We start from the raw sequence: 7,007 nt of genomic DNA, 5'->3' as shown, positions 1-7,007 counted from the left end.
CAGGCACTGCTCATCACCTACCCAATACAATCCCAACAGTGAGACATGGTGTGGCAGCATCATGCTATGTTGGTGTTTTTCAGTTGCATAGATAGGACGACTGGTTGCAATTGAAGGAAACATGAATGCGGCCAAGTACAGAGATATCTTGGATGAAAATCTCTTCCAGAGTGCTCTGGACCTCAGACTTGGCCAAAGGTTCACCTTCCAACAAGTGAATGACCCTAAGCACACAGCTAAAATAACAAAGGAGTGGCTTCAGAATCACTCTGTGACCATTCTTGACTGGCCCAGCCAAATCCCTGACCTAAACCCAATTGAGCATCTCTGGATAGACCTGAAAATGGCTGTTCACCATCCAACTTGACAGAACTGGAGAGGATCTGCAAGGAAGAATGGCAAAGGATCCTCATATCCAGGTGTGAAAAACTTACTGCATCCTTCCCAAGAAGACTCATGGCTGTACTAGCTCAAAAGGGTGCTTCTACTCAATACTGAGCAAAGGGTCTGAATACTTAAGACCATGTGATATTTCAGTTTTTCTTTTTTAATAAATTTGCAAAAATTTCTACATTTCTGTTTTTCTTCAGTAAAGGGGTGCATTTTTGCACTTACCAAATGGCTGCAATGAAACAAAGAGTGAATTTAAAGGGGTCTGAATACTTTCTGAACCCACTATATATATATACATATATTATATATATATATATATATATATTTCATGCATCATGGTGGGGCCAATCATTTACATACACTTTCCCACCTGCATTTGTCCCTCTGTCTCCACCCCCCCTTGTTGATTGACAGCTCTGGCTTCATAGAGCTAAAGAAGGGTGGATATAGATGGAAACCAAGCAGGTGGGCAGGTGTATAAAAATGACTGGCCCCACCATGAAACCCCACGTGCCTGTCCTTGATTTAAACAGTCATGCTGTGCTGTCAGAGCCTCATTAACCACACCCTTCCACTTCCTTGGTTTTTATCTATCTCCGCCCTTTTGTTGCTGTATGAAACCAGAGCTGTCAATCAATAAAGGGGGGGGACTGAGCAAAAACGAGCAGGTAAGAAGGTGTATATAAATGTTTGGCCCCGCTGTGAAGCATTGAGCGCCTATACTTGGTTTAAACAGTCATTCTATGCTGAAAGAGTCCTTTGAACTAAAAAATCGATTGGATTTGCAAACTAATTATGTATGGCATAGTGGTACTTATATGCCTATTGTATGGTATATTTACGTTCTGTGAATAAATGGAAAGAACGGATGAGAGGGGCATATTTAGTATAATATATACAAATATATTTTTAAAGATCAGCATGATTTGTTAATTAGTTACATGTGTAAACTTGGAAATGCACCACATATAAAATATATGGTTGTATACATAAAATATTTGAAATATAAAGCATAAAATATATGAAAAAAAAAATCAGGAGGGAGCGGACAGAACAAGATGCCACTGATGTACATCTCTGCAAGAGTAACAAGCAACAGCCAGATAATTAAAAAAGTTCTGGTATTTAGTAAGTATAATTAAAAAATTCTGGTATTTAGTAAGTTGGTTTCAATAATCCCAACATATACATTGGGGAAAGTCTACAGTTTTGACCCTGGTGTCTTTAGGCAGCTCTTTGGTCTTGACCATGGTGGAGAGGTTGGAGTGTGATTGGTCGAGTGTGTGAACAGTTTTCTTTTATACAGGTAACAAGTTCAAACAGCTGCAATTAATACAGGTAATTGTGCGAAAAGTTGAATGATTGAGTGTGTGGACAGGTGTCTTTTATACAGGTGATGAGCAGTGATGAGTAGTGTTGAGCGATACTGTTCGATACCCAAAAATATCGTATCGGATGGTATCGCCCGATACGAAAAAAATATCGGGTATCGCCGATTCCGATACCGGAAGTCCCATTCAAGTCAATGGGACTTCCGATATCGGAATTTAAAAAAGCCCTTTATTTCCTTGTTGGCTAATTCTACATAATTGAAAACAAATAAGAATCATGTAGAATGTATTGTGGGAGGTGGCGGAGGCATTAAAGGCATAGTGGTTTATTCAAATCACATGGCATAGCATTAATTCCAAATTTTTTTTTCAAGACGTTCGGAGTTAAAAAGATATTGACTATGTTAACCTTTTTTATATTTTGTCAGATATGTATGTTTCACAACTTCCATGCTCTTCACCTTCTTTTGTACTTCTCCCACACTTTCTCCTTCATGATCCGCAGCAGTAGCATTTTTTTCATCAACTTTTTCTTCATCTTATTCATCTTCTTCTTCTTCATCTTCTTCCCATTAATTTTTTTTTTCCATTCTTCATATTCTTCTTATTCAGCTATTATTAATTTTAATATGCTATTTCTTCATCTTCTTCCTATTCTTCTTTGTCTTAATTTCTTATGGTGACAGGCATTCCTGTAGTACTTATCTATAAAAGTTATAAGATTACACCTTACGTCCTGCCTGTCACTAAAGATTTACAACAGGATTTGTCCGCGTTCAGTTTGGCCTGCAGCAGCAGGCATTTCCCAGGGGCACCACGAGGAGGAACGGACTCACCCCCATTTACTGCTTAGTCGTCTTCTGCTTATAATTTTGATTTCTTCTATGCTGATTTTTAGTCTTATGCTTAATGTTCTTCTGCTTTCTGTTCTTCTGCTTTTGCTTCTTCTGCTTCTGCTTCTTCTGCTTCTTGTTCTTCTGTCTTTTGTTCTGTATCTTGGTGGTTGTCTTCATGTTCTTTGTCCTCTTGGTCTTATTATTTAGGGTCATATTTCTGGTCTTCTTTGGTGTGGTCTTCAGGGTCGTCGTCATCAGGGTCGTCGTCATGGAGATCAATAAGGATTACCAAAGACAATTTCAAAAAGCTTGATCTTGGAAATGTAGCAGAAGGTAAAAGAAGGCTAAGAAACTGGCAAGAACCAGCAGACAGTGCTGGCACCCGGATGGGTAGCAGAAGGAACAAGAGCCAATGGCACTACTGAGGACCAACTGACGGTGCTGGACCACGGTTACTAAGCAGAAGGTACCTGTGCTAAAAAGCACTACCAAGGACCAGCTGACGGTGCTGAACCTCAGATACCGAGATGGAGGCACCTAGGCCAAAGGCTGTGGCGAGAACCAGCAGACAGTGCTGGCACCCGGATGGGTAGCAGAAGAAACAAGAGCCAATGGCACTACTGAGGACCAACTGACGGTGCTGGACCACGGTTACTAAGCAGAAGGTACCTGTGCTAAAAAGCACTACCAAGGACCAGCTGATGGTGCTGGACCTCGGATACCGAGATGGAGGCACCTAGGCCAAAGGCTCTGGCTAGAACCAGCAGACAGTGCTGGAACCCGGGTGGGTAGCAGAAGGTACCCATTCAAAGCAAAGTAGCCAGGCCGCAAGCCGGCCGCAGTTACCGAAACCCACAGTCCTACAGGGGGTCCATGTCCCATTGGCACTACGGATCCAGCCTTCAGTGCCAGTTCCCGCAGCCCACATAGGAGTCACCTAAACTGCAGGCACCGTAGAGTCGGCTAACCCGGCTGCAAGACGACAGGACAACGGATTGGTGGCATAGTGACCTTGACACTACCCGGAAACAGCAGGCGTGCTGAAAACAGGCTGGGCAACAGGGAGTACCCGTGCCAAAGACACTGCCGAGAACCAGCTGACGGTGCTGGAACCCAGATGGGTAGCAAAAGCTACAAGAGCCAATGGCACTACCGAGGAACAGCTGACGGTGCTGGACCACGGTTACTAGGCAGGAGGTACCTGTGCTAGAAAGCACTACCAAGGACCAGCTGACGGTGCTGGACTTCGGATACCGAGATGGAGGCACCTAGGCCAAAGGCTCTGGCGAGAACCAGCAGACAGTGCTGGAACCCGGGTGGGTAGCAGAAGGTACCCATTCAAAGCAAAGTAGCCAGGCCGCAAGCCGTCTGCAGTTCCCGAAACCCACAGTCCTACAGGGGGTCCATGTCCCATTGGCACTACAGATCCAGCCTTCAGTGCCAGTTCCCGCAGCCCACATAGGAGTCACCTAAACTGCAGGCACCGTAGAGTCGGCTAACCCGGCCGCAAGATGACAGGACAACGGATTGGTGGCATAGTGACCTTGACACTACCCGGAAACAGCAGGCGTGCTGAAAACAGGCTGGGCAACAGGGAGTACCCATGCCAAAGACACTGCCGAGAACCAGCTGACGGTGCTGGAACCCAGATGGGTAGCAAAAGCTACAAGAGCCAATGGCACTACCGAGGAACAGCTGACGGTGCTGGACCACGGTTACTAGGCAGGAGGTACCTGTGTTAGAAAGCACTACCAAGGACCAGCTGACGGTGCTGGACTTCGGATACCGAGATGGAGGCACCTAGGCCAAAGGCTCTGGCGAGAACCAGCAGACAGTGCTGGAACCCGGGTGGGTAGCAGAAGGTACCCATTCAAAGCAAAGTAGCCAGGCCGCAAGCCGGCCGCAGTTACCGAAACCCACAGTCCTACAGGGGGTCCATGTCCCATTGGCACTACGGATCCAGCCTTCAGTGCCAGTTCCCGCAGCCCACATAGGAGTCACCTAAACTGCAGGCACCGTAGAGTCGGCTAACCCGGCCGCAAGACGACAGGACAACGGATTGGTGGCATAGTGACCTTGACACTACCTGGAAACAGCTGGCGTGCTGGAACCAGGCTGGGCAACAGGGAGTACCCGTGCCAAAGACACTGCCGAGCACCAACTGGCGTTGTTGGAGCCCAGGGACAATCAGGGTGCAGGCCGAGGCCTACTTGGTGGCAGTTTTAGATTGTTTGTAGGCTACAACAGACTGTCAACGTGCTCCTATTAGGCATCTGTCTCCACTCTGTTTCCAGGATTTCACGTGACCACCAACACCGCCAGTTTAGGCGTACAGCAGCCGTCTGCCTAATCCACACGTGTTCCTGTGTTACTGGGGTTCTGTAATGTCAGCAGATCCCCTGATGTGTGTCTGCCACTGTCTCCTGCTCTATCCACATTCCCACCGCTTGCAGTGGGAAGGTGGACAGCGCAGGAGACAGTGGCGGACACACATTGGGGATCTGCTGACATTACAGAACCCCAGTAACACAGGAACACGTGTGGAATGCGCGGACGGCAATTGTGAGCAGGAACTGGCGGTGCTGGAGGTCAGGGGAAATACTAGAGACAGAGTGGAGACAGAGGCCAAATCAGAGAATGTTTAAATCTGAAATAGTTACAATTTGGAGGCAGCAGCAGTTTGCCCTCCACACAGCAGGGGATCAGCTGACGTTACTGACCCCCACTTTCACATGAACAAGTGTGTTTTTCTGTGTGGACAGCACTTCCGAGCAACAACTGACGATGTTGGAGCCCAGGGATAGTCATTTTGTAGGCTGAGGCCTACTTGGAGGCAGTTTAAGATAAGACGTTGTTTGAATTTGGAGGAAGCAGCAGTTTGCCCTCCACACAGCAGGGGATCAGCTGACGTTACTGACCCCCACTTTCACATGAACAAGTGTGTTTTTCTGTGTGGACAGCACTTCCGAGCAACAACTGATGATGTTGGAGCCCAGGGATAGTCATTTTGTAGGCTGAGGCCTACTTGGAGGCATTTTAAGATAAGACGTTGTTTGAATTTGGAGGAAGCAGCAGTTTGCCCTCCACACAGCAGGGGATTAGCTGACGTTACTGACCCCCACTTTCACATGAACAAGTGTGTTTTTCTGTGTGGACAGCACTTCCGAGCACCAACTAGCGTTGTTGGAGCCCAGGGACAATCAGGGTGCAGGCCGAGGCCTACTAGGAGCCAGGTGTAAAGCTGAGGTATTTTGAATTTGGAGGCAGCAGCAGTTTGCCCTCCACACAGCAGGGGATTAGCTGACGTTACCGAACCCCACTTTCACATGAACGAGTGTGTTTTTCTGTGTGGACAGCACTTCCGAGCACCAACTAGCGTTGTTGGAGCCCAGGGACAATCAGGGTGCAGGCCGAGGCCTACTAGGAGCCAGGTGTAAAGCTGAGGTATTTTGAATTTGGAGGCAGCAGCAGTTTGCCCTCCACACAGCAGGGGATTAGCTGACGTTACCGAACCCCACTTTCACATGAACGAGTGTGTTTTTCTGTGTGGACAGCACTTCCGAGCACCAACTAGCGTTGTTGGAGCCCAGGGACAATCAGGGTGCAGGCCGAGGCCTACTAGGAGCCAGGTGTAAAGCTGAGGTATTTTGAATTTGGAGGCAGCAGCAGTTTGCCTTCCACACAGCAGGGGATCAGCTGAGGTTACCGAACCCCACTTACACATGAGAGAGTGTTTTGTCTGTGCGGACAGCACTTCTGAGCAACAACGGGCGTTGCTGTAGCTCAGGAAATAAAGTTCAGGTCATAGAAACATGAACACAACAGGAGACCTGGATCCTGTTGCCAGCCAATTATTTATTCTGGAAGAGGACTGGCAAATTCAGGTGAGATCCAGGCCTTGTTCATTTTCACAAAAGTAAGCCGATCAACATTATCGGCCGATAGTCGCGTGCGACGGTCTGTTACAACACCACCTGCAGCACTAAAGACACGTTCCGATAATACACTGGCAGCAGGGCAAGCCAGCACCTCCAATGCATACTGGCTAAGCTCTGGCCATGTATCCAGCTTAGAGACCCAATACTTGAACGGGGAAGAGCCGTCTGGGAGTACACTAACAGGGAAAGACAAGTAGTCTGTCACCATCTGACGGAAACGTTGCCTCCTGCTGACTGGAGCCGTCTGTGATGGTGTAGCCGTTTGTGGTGGTCTCACAAAACTTTTCCACATTTGGGCCATACTGGCCTTGCCTTGTCCTGCGGCACTGCCTCTGCCACCTCTTTGTGCAGAGCTTCCTCCACTGCCTCTACCCACATGGCTGCTTTGAAAAGCACTACCAGCAACACTTGCGGGGGGAATGGAGAACATTATGGCCTGCACAAGTGTTTCTTGGTACTCCCGCATTTTTCGCTCCCGGTTCAACTGTGGTATGAGGCTTTGTAAGTTG

This window comes from Dendrobates tinctorius, unplaced genomic scaffold (genome assembly GCF_039654945.1).
Source record: "Dendrobates tinctorius isolate UK_male_01 unplaced genomic scaffold, ASM3965494v1 ptg000161l, whole genome shotgun sequence".
NCBI classification, from domain to species: Eukaryota; Metazoa; Chordata; class Amphibia; order Anura; family Dendrobatidae; genus Dendrobates; species Dendrobates tinctorius.
The sequence above is the reverse complement of the archived record's forward strand: the minus strand, read 5'-3'. Positions refer to the sequence as shown.